The 11,457-nt window shown below is 44.4% G+C and overlaps 1 long non-coding RNA gene across 1 annotated transcript in view; it reads left to right on the forward strand.

Moving 5' to 3' along the window:
• The window catches only part of LOC141726897 (uncharacterized), a 67,745-nt gene extending 57,064 nt beyond the window's left edge, over positions 1 to 10,681 (forward strand). The window contains exon 2 of the long non-coding RNA XR_012577840.1: positions 10,356 to 10,681. This is a non-coding gene — a long non-coding RNA (uncharacterized LOC141726897). The remainder of the gene's footprint in view (positions 1 to 10,355) is intronic.
• Positions 10,682 to 11,457: the final 776 nt, after the last annotated feature.

The raw sequence follows: 11,457 nt of genomic DNA on the forward strand, positions 1-11,457 counted from the left end.
ATTTCTCAAAGTGCTCACTTTTCTCAACACAACACAGCATACCGTAATTCGGCATTTACTCACATCAATTTTTCCTGGACACAATCAAAATAACAGCACACAGTCTAGAGGGTCAATACTTAATCCTCCCCTATTTCCTTCCCCAGCCCAAACTTCCTTGTTAATTTTTCTTCATCCTCTTGGCCTAATTTAAAAACTCTAGTTGTCATTTTTCCTTCTTGTGGTATAACCTCTATTCTTTTTCTGTAAGCCTTTTCTTAATAAGTTATCTGCCCCAGGCACTAATATGACCTCCTCCATCTAATTTTAGTTTCTCCTTCAATTACCACATCTTTTAATGACAGGAACTGTGAAACTCTATCATTTTGTTCCTGTTACTTTTACAGTGCCTTTGCTTACACTATAACTTTTTGGAATATTTAACAGGAATGTTCTTTCTTTCCCTGTCTACTACAAATTTTAAATTTTCTTCTTGGGCACTCTAAAGTTATCACAGGCTCCAAATAGTGTTTGTCCCTAAAAAAATACAGCTTATAACTTTTCTATTTCCCCTTGGTGCCCATCTCTCGGAAGACTTTTAGATCTTTTACCTGAATAGTGCAATTTCTTTTATAATGTCCTAAGTCTGTCTAATTATTCAGTGAAATAAGCAGGGCAGATCTTTCTCCTTTTTAGTGCTTTTATTAAAAGTGATCAGCTCTGGTGAGGAGAACCAACAGGTCTGCGCTCACGTGGCCGCTGCTCCCAGGAATGGCACAGAGGAGGAGGTAGAGCGCAGCTTAGTCTGCTGGTTTGCAGGCAGAGCTGGGGGTCCAGTCCTCACGAGCATCGGGAGATTCCCTCTTTTTCGTTTTGACATTCGAGGTCCTCTTTCCAACCGACATCTTTTAGGTTAGGGTGAGGGGTAAAAAGGGTCTTAGTCGATACTGAATTCTGTTGCGCACATCTAGACATCACTTCGATCTGTCAATTTTGTGTTGGCTCGTTGTTTTTAGGGGGTTTTGGCTAGGTTTGGTGAGGGATTTCTCCCATTGCATGCTGGATCCAATGTCATTTGCATGCCAACTAGATGTCCCCTCCTCTTCACTGTCTGGGTGCCATCCTCCAGGAAGCAGCAGGGTGCCAGTCTACAAAAGGGGGAATTCTTAACCATCAACGACAGGTGGGTAACAAAAATGACAGGTGATTACAATAATGAACAGTTAGAACTCCACCCTGGCAGCAAGTAGCCCAACCTGTGAATTCTGCAACCTTTTAAAAAAATGGGCAGCTTTTCTACTCATAACATTCAGTTGGAGTTTCTTCTTTCTCTCTTAAAAGCTGTCCCTTAAAAGCCTTTTTAGCATTTTGCCCGCGGGGACTTGCCTCATTTATTCCCTGGATTATTAAATTACGATATTCATTCATGTGATTCCTCCCCTCCTCAGTATTTTGACCCCACTCAGGAGGTGCAGTTGGCATTTTGTCTTCTCCGGGGGGCCCCTGCGGATTATCTTTTTCCCAAGCTTTTATTCCAGCTGCTCTGATTAATTGCCTTTCTTCCTGAGAAAATATTTTCATTATAGACTGCATCTTTTCCCAAGTATAAATGTTCAGACCTAAAAATTGATCTAATTGTTCAGCTGTGCCTATGGGATCCTCCAAAATCCCTTTGATTTCTTTTTCTTGTTTTTTTTTTTTTTTTTTTTAATTTCTAGTCTCAGAAGAAGTCAAAGGGGCATTTACAAATGCTGTTCCACCCCCTCCCATTGGGACCTCTTTTAAATGAGCCTTGATTGGTCTTATCCTAGGGCAAGCTATTACAGCTCCAGAGCTCAGCCCCGAAGGGGACTGAGTGCCAGAAGCCAGCTCGCTCAGACCAAGGCCACGGGTCAGCCCCTAGCAAGCAGGGAATATTCAGCTCTTTTAGTGATTAGGCAGCTCTTATGATTTCAGCTTTGCTTGCTAGGTCGCTTCCCTTGGCTTAAGGCTCCAGCAGACGGTAGAGAGAGGAGAAGCAGAAGACGCCGGCTGTTCCACGAGTATGGCTTTATTGGAGGGGTCCATGAAGGGTCTCGGCACTTCTTCTTCCGAGTTAGTAGGGGTACACTATGCTACTTTTATACCCTTGGCCCGGATCCAATCCTGACCAATGGCAAAGGTGTTAGAGTGACCATAAGTGACCAACAGTAGGGTTAACAAGATATTGCCTTACATGGCTATAGGGATAGGTTATAGGGTGGATGTCCCTGGAGTCAGGAAGCTTCTTTGCTGCTGTGTCAGCATTTCAGATTCTCCAAGGGGCCCTGGCTAAAGCTGATTGTTCTACTACACTCTCTTAGTGGAAATAAACCAATCTCTTTATCCCATTCTTTTTGTATTTTATCCTCTATAGCCTTTTTCCTGTGTTTTGAGGAAGAATCAGGAGAGGACTGTCTTTTAACTGAACTTTTAATGTATTGGTAAGGTGCCTCCTCCAGAGAGTTCCCCCGAGCTGGAGCTGTAGTTACCAAGGGAACGGAGCAGGCAGGATGGGAGGTGAGGGAAAGATATCCCGTCAAAGGTTGGTCCTCCAGAAGTGGAGCATGGCCAGGATCTGCTGCCAGAATCGCCAGAGAGGGATCTTCCGGTGAACACCGAGCTGAAGGGTGGGTAGCCCCCACATGGCTAATGGCGGCTGATCCAGAAGTTCCCGGCAGAGACAAAGCAGGAGGGTGACCCTGGAAGCAGCAGCCGTGTCCAGCGCAGCCGGCACGGGCAAGGCAACTGAGGATGGGATGGCTGAAATAAACAGGGGAGGAGACTTTTTCTCCTTTTAATGCCTTTATTAAAAGTGATCAGCTCAGGATTGGACAGCTCGACAGTTCTGCAGTCTCCATCGTCTCTCCCAGGGCGACGAGGAGGAGGATATTCGCAGCTTTGTCCACTAGGGGGATAGCTGGGGGTCCAGTCCTCATGAGAGTCTTTAGGGCATGGTGACCCCTGGTCTTCACTCCGCAGCCTCCCCCCTCTTCCCAGTCCCGGCGTCGGGACAAGTCCAGCGCTCAGGGTGAGAGGGACTACGAAGGTGTTCAGCATCTCTGCAGGCTCAGCACTCCATTCCTCACGTCCAGACATCACTCCAATCTCTCAACTCTATGTTGGCTCGTTGTTTTGGGGTCTTTTTTAGCAAGCTAGAAGCAGTAGCTTCTCATGGCACGCTGGTCTTGGGGTTATTTTGCATGTCTCCCCCCCTCCTAAGTCTCTTCTCCTCACTGTTTGGGGAGGTCCCCACCCTTCACTGTCCCAGAGAAGAGCCATTAACTCAGCCCCAGCCAGGGCTTTTACTGATACAAAAAAAACTATTAACAACAACTACCTGTAATTACCATAACACACAAGCAGCACCCCAGCAGCAACAGTGGTAACCTTTTTCTCACAAAAAAATTGGCAGATATTTGTTTATAACAGTCCCCCCTCTTTTTCTTTGATTGAGCTTAAATTTAGGCCTGCATCAACTTATAATTTTTTTACTCATGAGCTTCATATTTAATTTTTTGTATTGATTATAAATTTCTTGAGCACTCTGGTAATCATGGTTAATAAACTTCTTTACCTTTCTTGGTTTCTTTAGGTTGGTCTGCATGGCCAATACTACTTTAATGAAACAGGGAAACAAGCATAGTAAAAAGAGCAATCCTCCAAGTATACACACAGTGAGAAAAACTTTTTCCCATACACTTATTGAAAATCCATAGGTTATCCCACCAAGTGGAATCAAGTGTAGGAGTTTGTTCTTGGTTATTTACACATGTTAATTATTTTATTTCTTTTGAAATGTTTCTGATAATTGCATTCTTTATTTTTTTTATATTCCCTGGAGCCTGATGATTCTGTTTAACATAGATATTGGAGTCTGAACTTGGCTTTTACAATTTTGGATTTTCTCAATTTCTATTACACTTTGCTTCTTCTGTTTGGTTTCTCCTAAATCATTGTATATAGGAACTCCTAAACTTGATCCAGTTACTTTGGGTAATAAGAAGAAAGCTGGGTTTATTATTCTAGCTGTGCAGCTGCCAGATCAGTCTCGTGACAATTTAGTGTATGCTGTAGTACTACAGATCAAAACCAGGTGTTTAGAGCTCTCCTGAAATGTGTTATCAGTTTCTGTTGGGTATTCCTTATATTTACACAGTTCTTTCATTTTCCACAAGGGGTTTATCCCTTTTTCAGTACATTCATAACATTCATATACTTCATAGTTGGTACACTCGTCTCTTTCTCTTTTCTCAACAGACTAATTTGTTTGGATCTCTTTGGATCCACTGAGTAGCTGAATACTTTACTGCTAAATACTTGTTACAAACCATCTTTCTTACTGTTTTTACCATTTCTTTTCTTTTTACTAGATCTACTGAGCTTGTTTCAGCAGCTTCACATTCAAAGCACAACGAGGCTTCTCCTATAGGGCACTCTCCCAGGAGTGGCTGCCAGAAAGTGGCAGTATTGTGTGCTATCCAATGCATTCTCATATTTTTCTGATAAAGGACCAATTGAGAGAGGTTAAGACAATTTGGGTTAGAACTGATGAGGACTCTAGACCAGGAGCTCACTTCTTCGTCCTCATAGAGGGGTTGGTAGTGAGACAGAGTAGGGATCCATCCTGAATTAGGTGAAGTGTCTAACAACGGTGAAAAGTCAAACGGCCAAAGCTGAAGGAAAAACTCGCATGCCGAGACAGAAAGGAGACAGAGAAAGAAAAACAGAAAAGACCACGAGGTCAATTTGCCCCGACCTAGAAATTCCTTTGATAAAGAAGAACTGGTGCTAAGTGTCATGCAGGATGAATATGTATGAACTTATTGTGAAACTGTATGCATATGCATTTAGAAAGGAGATAAAAGGAGGTCTGAAATCTTCAGGGGTGCGCATGCCTTTTGAAGAGAATTTTTCTCCGTGTGCGTCCAACGCGCGTTATAATAAAAGCATACCAGGCATTAAAACTTTTATAAAGTTGTGAGGTTTCTTCTTTTCTCCGCAAAACATTTTGGTGAGCCAGCCAGGAGATCTCTGTCCCCGCGGGGGCAGAGAAGATAAAAGGACCTCCAAGGCGCGCCCCAGGATTTTTTCCTGGTGGGGCTCAGCTTGTCTCTACTTGCCACCTGCGAGGACAGACAACGACCCGCTGGCCTGCAGAGGAAGATATGGTATGTACTAAGGGGCCCCATGGGGGGAGGAAGGAGAGAAAGGGAGTAAACCACCCAGAGACGTCTGGGTTCATGGGTGCAGCTGATAGAGCAGCTGTATTAGAGACGGGGTTCGTCGTTTCGTCGTCCTGATAGAGCAGGTCTGCCAGCGGCTCCGGGGTAAGCTGGGTGAACCCGTGTATGCATGTATTAGAATTCAGGTTCTGATAGGGCAGAGCTGAACTCGCGTATGTTTCTTTTGTTTGTGCGTGTGTGAGTGATGTCCGGACACTGTGTTGCTGTATGGTTAAAGTGTGTGGCAAGTGCACTGTGTTTGTGATCGTGCAGGTGATAAGTGTATGGTGTATAAAAGAGAGTAAATCTACAGTGCCCTACAGTGCGGGGGGGGGGGTCAGTACTCCCCGTGTTTGAAGCAGCCGAGTGAGGCCAGAGGCGCCGGCTGCAGCAGGCTGTGGGGGCAGGGAGAGAAGTGCCCCGCGGAGAAGCGAGTGGAGGAATGTCAGTGATGGTATTTATCGTGTTTGAATGCAGTGATTTGTGTAGATTTGGTACATTTTAACCGTGAGTATGAGCTCAGAGAGTTCCTTTGTCTTGGATGTTTGGACTTGATCTCTAGACTGTGTGTTTGATTGTGTCCAGGAAAAATTGATTTGAGTAAATGCCGAATTATGGTATGCTGTGTTGTGTTGAGAAAAGTGAGCACTTTGAGAAATATGCCCTTTCCCAGTGATTTTATGTGGTGATTTTCTTCCGCTGCATTGTGGTAATTTGATTCTCAGATTGTATAGTGGTGTTTGTGGAGATTTTAAGATTTTGTTGCAACAAGAGTAGCATTTTACATAGGAGAACTATAGTAAGGTAATTTATGTTTAACTTCAATAAAACGAGTTAAAGGAATTCCAAGAATTCTCCTCCTCATAGTAATTCAAGCCTTGGCTCTAGCAAATTTGAGATAAGGGGGGGGGGAGAGTGCGTGTGTCTGTGTCTGTGTCTGTGGGCATATCAGAGTTTCGGCTGTGACTAGCACAGCCTTTTTGCAAAGCAGCAAAACAAGTGTAAGTAGACACAGTGCTTAATTAGATTGTGCAAGAAGACAACTAGAAAAGACTGATATTTTGTAAAACAGAGTTTATATAGAAGGGATAGAAGAGATGAGTGAGATGAATTAGTTAATGAGACTTATGAGATTTATGAGACTTCAGTTGGTACTGCAGTAAGTCTTTACTGGAAACAATCTGCTGTAGGGATTTAAAGTTCTCTGTAACAAACAGAATAGCCTGCCTTTGTGAGCCATTTCGGGGAGCCTTTGGTACATCAAGAGGCTAGCAGGCTGTGTGAGGTGACAGTGGCTGTGCCCTGGGCACAGGGACAGCTCTGGCTGCCCTGTCTCCCCAGGGAACATGGGAATGGCCTGTGGGCAAAAGCTGGATGTGCAGGTATTATTGCAGTGCGGTGTTTATGAGAAACACTGGTATTGCTCTTTTGCTGTTCCAATAAGAGTCAGGGTACACGCCCCAAGTGTAAATTAGAGGTTTCTGGTCAAGCGGATTCAGAACCTAAGGTCTTAGAGCTTGTGTGTGGGAATCACATCTGATACCTGACACCTGGAGCTGTGTGTATAGGAGGAAAACTGAGAAACTACTGTGAAGGTCTGTAAAAAGGTTTGAATGGAAGCGAGATAGGGCAAGGAGAAATAAATAATGAGAACTGACCAGGGCAAACAGGTTCCTAAATTAGCCCCTTTTGGGAGGGGCTCACTGGGAGGAGGTTGCCAGTAAGAGCAGCTCAGAAAATAAAACGATTTATTTTGCTTCATTGCTGTTAGTACTGTTTTATAATAGGAAGATAAATGGGATAGTTTTTGTATGCTGAAATGTCTTCTGTTTTAAGAAATCACCCAGAATGACAAAGAGACTGTGAGATCAGACCACCCTCTGGTCTTGGCCCTTGAAAAGGAAAACAAGGCAAAGAGAAAGCAAATCAAACATGTTGTTCAGCATGCAGCATAAGATAGCAACGTATGAAATCAGGCAAGGATTATCATGCTGAAATGGAAAGCAATCACAGTTCGCAAAACGAGTACATATGACCTGCTAAAGGCTTCCTCCCAAGGTAAGGCAGGAGGGGTAAAGGTGACCTCTCCAAAATGGAAGAACTTTTGTCGGCACAAGGGTCATATGTTCCGTTTTAAATAAAGCTTTAGGACCTGTGGAGAATGTTTATGTTGTAGTGTGCGGAATGAACAACTGGCCAGTCTGAGAAGGCATACTTTTGCAAACCGTTAAGGTAACGTGTACTATGTGTACCTAAAAGCTTTTGTACAATTCGCTCAATTTGCTAAACATTCTCAAATGAGAAAGGTTACCCAGGAGGCAAAAGATATAAAGATGTTAAGCTTAATATTAACAGACACTGAAATTAAGAAAGACATTAGGAAGGAGATATTAGAATAAGTAAATAAGTGTTTTCAAGGATATGGGCCTCTGCTGTACCAGGGAGAGTGAAAGATGCTCCCCCGTGGGATGCTCTCCCATCAAGCTTAATGAAAGAACACAACCAGTGAGAACTGAGTAGCACCCTCAAAGGGAAGATAAGGAAGGAATCAGCCCAATAACTGATAGTACTGGATTAAGGGCTGTCAATAAGATAACACAGAATTTGTACCCTTTGGTAGCAAATCCATAGAACTTACTAATTTGTTTAACACCTGAGCTAACCTGGTTTACTGTTTTAGGCCTAAGAGATGCCTTCTTTTGCCTCCCTATCCATGAAGCCAGCCAGAAAATTTTTGCATTCAAACACAAGCTCACATAGTCCATGTGCCTGAAGGCTTCAAAATTCCCCACTCTGATTGGAGAACAGCTTGCAAAGACCCAGAATCCCGGGAAGCTCCACAAGAGGAAAGGAGGCTGTTGCAGTACGTGGACGATCTTCTAGTAGCCACTCGGACGAGGGAAGCAAGAGAAGCCTGGACGGTAAGCCTTTTGAATTTCCTAGGACTCCAAGGATGCAGAGTCTCAAAGAAAAAGGCACAGGTAGTGAAACAGAAGGTAATCTACCTGGGGTAAGAAGTGAGTGCTGAGCAGCAGACTTTAAGGCAGGGAAGCCCTATGCCAAACCCTGAACCCCAGACAACGAAAGAACTCCAGACCTTCTTAGGCATGGCAGGGTAGTGCCAGCTGTGGGTTTATAATTATGGACTGTTCGCCAGACCCCCTCTATGCTCTTATTGCCAATGGGAACCGAAATCTCTAGTGGACAAGAGACGCCACACAGGCCTTTCACCAGCTAGAGAGTGCCCTCATGTCGGCTCCAGCTTTGAAACTTCCAGATGTAAGTAAAGCATTCTTTCTATTTTTCCATGCAAGGAATTGCCCTGGGAATATTGGCTCAAGACTTGGGTCCATACCAGAGGGTAGTTGCTTACTTCTCTAAGCCACTAGATGCAACAGCCGAAGGATGGCCAGGTTGCCTCAGAGATGTAGCAGCAGTTGTGCTGAACATTCAAGAGGCACACAAGTTTACCCTGGGACAAAAATGACTGTGCTAGTGTCCCATACAGTATTCGCAGTACTGGAAGTAAAGGGTGGCCACTGGCTTCTCACCAGAGAGGTTTCTGATATACTAGGCCATCATGGCAGAGCAAGATGATGTAGAGATAGTGGTGACTAATATTGTCAACCCAGCTTCTTTTCTCAGTGGAATCAAGGAGAAGCAGTACACCATGATTGCCTAGAGACCATTGAAGCTACGTACTCCAGCCGCCCAGACTTAAAGGACAGTCCTCCGGACGATGCAGAGACCTGGTTCACTGACAAGAAAGCGACATTGCAAAGTTCACAGTGACTACCTGCAGAGAGGTAATAGAGTCTGGACCCTTACCAACAGGTACCTCTGCACAGGATGCTGAGATAAATGCATGGACCCATGCCTTTAGAAACAGCAAAAGGCATTCAGAGTTGTGCATGAACATGGAGCCATCTGGAAGGAGAGGGGTGTGCTGGCTTCACAGGGAAAGAAGAGACAATCCAGCTGCTGGAAGCAGTTCAGCTACCTGAAAAGGCATATTAAGGCACACCAGAGAGTGAGCTTAAAATTGGAGGAAAGAAATGAGCTGGCGGATGGAGAGGCAAAGAAAGCAGCAAAGGGTGAGGTAAAGATTTTCCTCAAAAGTAAGCCATAATACAATAATACTAATCAAAAGAGACGTACAACTGCAAGGGGTGGGCTACCATTGAAAGAGAGCTAGCAATCCCTTCCCATTTTCGTGGTTACTAGTGAAGAAAGGGCACTAGAAAACACACTAGGGCCTAACTACTTCCTAACTACTTAAAGCCTTTTATAGAGTGTGGCTCCTTTCTCGAAATGACCAAGGCTGCGAGTGATACAGAGTGCATTGGAGTGAAGTGTTGACTTTGAAGTAGTAATTCCCACAGGCTTTCTAGAACACACATCTGATTGAAAGGATTGTTGTATCGTTGTCAGGAATCTATATGCCACTATCACTCAGGTGAGCCGATAATGTGATCCTTGCCTCCAGACTAACCTCAAAATACCCCCCCTCGGGCCAAAACTCGGTCAGACTGGGAGAGGCCATGGGCCTGTACAGCAGCGGCAAATCAACTTTTCAGAACTCCCAAGGAAAGGGGGGTATCAGTATTTACTGGTATTAATAGATACATTTACAGGGTGGCCAGAAACATTCCCCACCAGAACTGTCAAAGCTCAAGAAGTGACCAGATCCTTTTTACAAGAGATAATACCACGCTTCAGAGTTCCAGCCACAATATCCTTGGATAAAAAATCACCTTTCATTTCCAAAATAGTGCAACAGATTAGAAGCCATCTGGGCACAGATTAGGAACTTCACACCCCATACCGCCCCCAATCAAGCGGCCAGGTGGAGAGAATGAATCATTTGATTAAGCAGCAAATCATAAGACTGGGGCAAGAAGCTCTTCCACTAGCACTATTGCAAATTCAAACTAAACCTTGAGCTAAAGGAATGCTGAATCCTTTTGGAATGCCTTATAGAAGACCATATAGAATACAAGGGCAATGTCCAGAATGTCCACTTACATGGTGGCATTAAGCAAACAGCTCAGAGTAATTGAGAAACATGTGGCTGGAACTCGGAGCAGGGAGTTAGATAGCCTGGGGATGATGTGTGATGATGTATATGTTAAGTCTCTTACAGAGAAGACTTTGGAACCACAGTGAGAGAGACCACAGCAAGTACCTCTCACCACCTTCACTGCAATCAAAATCAAGGAGCAGAATGCCTGGATCCATCACTCTCGGGTGAAGAAGGCCCAGAAGCCCCTTCAGGAGTGAAACCAGGAGACAGTGTACTGAGACTGAAACTTCCTTTGAGGGCTGGACAACATGGTCACAAAAACAGGCATATCTCAGGAGCAGACAAGAAAGGAAGGAGCCAGCTCTCCTGGTGCCTAAAACCAGGAACACCAAGAAATCAGTTTCTTTAAGTCATTTTCCAAGCTGGTTGGCTGAACCCCCAGGCAATGGCTGGTAAAGGGTGCTGAACTGCCAGTGGTAAATTAACCCAAGCAAGGAAGGTGATTTTCCTTATTTATAGCTATCCCTTTTCCTACTGAGATTTGGATCAGTGATTGTCCCAGTCTGAGGCGGTTGGATTCTGCTTAAAAGAGGTAGAGAGAGACCCCCTCAGAGCACAGCAGCAGGCTGTAAGATTTTGAGCATCACTTTTGTGCTGAGTGTTTCAAGTGGCAGAAACCTGATCCCAGTTTCTTCTGAGGCACTGCAATGAATTTAGGCTCTTCTCTCAAGATTTCCCCTCCATTATCTTCTGCCCTGAACACAGTCCACAGTTTGATCCTAGCTAGGGGCAAGGTGGGTGAGGTTTTGTAGACCAGGAGAGACACTCCTGCTTGCCACACATCTGAGAAATCAGGTGCTTTGGAGGGAGAGGGAGAGGTTAGATTCCCTGAGGTCTCTACATTTCAGAACAAACATCTGCCTCAGGTATGACCTACACCTCTTTCAGATACACTTGTGAAGTGTGTCTGAATTTGCAGTGTGAGCCCAGCTCATCCCTCTGGCAGGGAGGGATGGCCATGGACAGAAAGCAGTTCCTGTTCCCCATAACAACCATCTAACTGGCATATTAGGGACAAGATTAGGAGTTTTAAATGGAATTGATTCAGATATACTGTTGAATAAACTGGCTGCTGCAGCAGGTAGCCTAACAAAATTGAAGCAGCCTTTATAGTAATCTCTATTAGCCTTAAGAACTAGTCAGTGGCAGATT

This window comes from Zonotrichia albicollis, chromosome W, assembly GCF_047830755.1.
Source record: "Zonotrichia albicollis isolate bZonAlb1 chromosome W, bZonAlb1.hap1, whole genome shotgun sequence".
Classification (NCBI taxonomy): domain Eukaryota; kingdom Metazoa; phylum Chordata; class Aves; order Passeriformes; family Passerellidae; genus Zonotrichia; species Zonotrichia albicollis.